This window comes from Pteropus vampyrus, unplaced genomic scaffold (assembly GCF_000151845.1).
Source record: "Pteropus vampyrus isolate Shadow unplaced genomic scaffold, Pvam_2.0 Scaffold474, whole genome shotgun sequence".
In the NCBI taxonomy this organism is placed as follows: Eukaryota; Metazoa; Chordata; class Mammalia; order Chiroptera; family Pteropodidae; genus Pteropus; species Pteropus vampyrus.
The window spans coordinates 173,233-173,641 of record NW_011889255.1 but is presented as its reverse complement, the minus strand read 5'-3'; positions in this window follow the sequence as shown (position 1 = coordinate 173,641).

Sequence of the window (409 nt, the reverse complement as noted above, 5' to 3'; positions counted from 1 at the left end):
CTGATTGGATTAACATTGCACTGAAGATGGTCTCTGTGGAATACAATCTGAGAAGCATAGTCTCCTGGCTACTCCTCTCCATCTTCCTCTCCACTCTTTCCTCATTTGGAGAGCAGAAACAATTCCCCTTTGGGAAAGGCTGTACTAAGACATTCACAGTCTTCAAGTTGGTCTGTAGCTACATATGAAAGCTGAGGATACTAGATTCGCAATGTTAAACACCATTTCTTAACCTCAGAGAATGTAACCTGGACAATTTCTAGAGTTCATGCATCTTCTAAATTGTTTATTTGTTAATGTTCTCTGTTCCTGCCATGATCGTATTTTTTTTTTTTTTTTAGTTACAGATATTTACATAAGAAAAAGATGTGTCTGGACAGGGAATATAGTACACCAAGTCTCAAGGTTT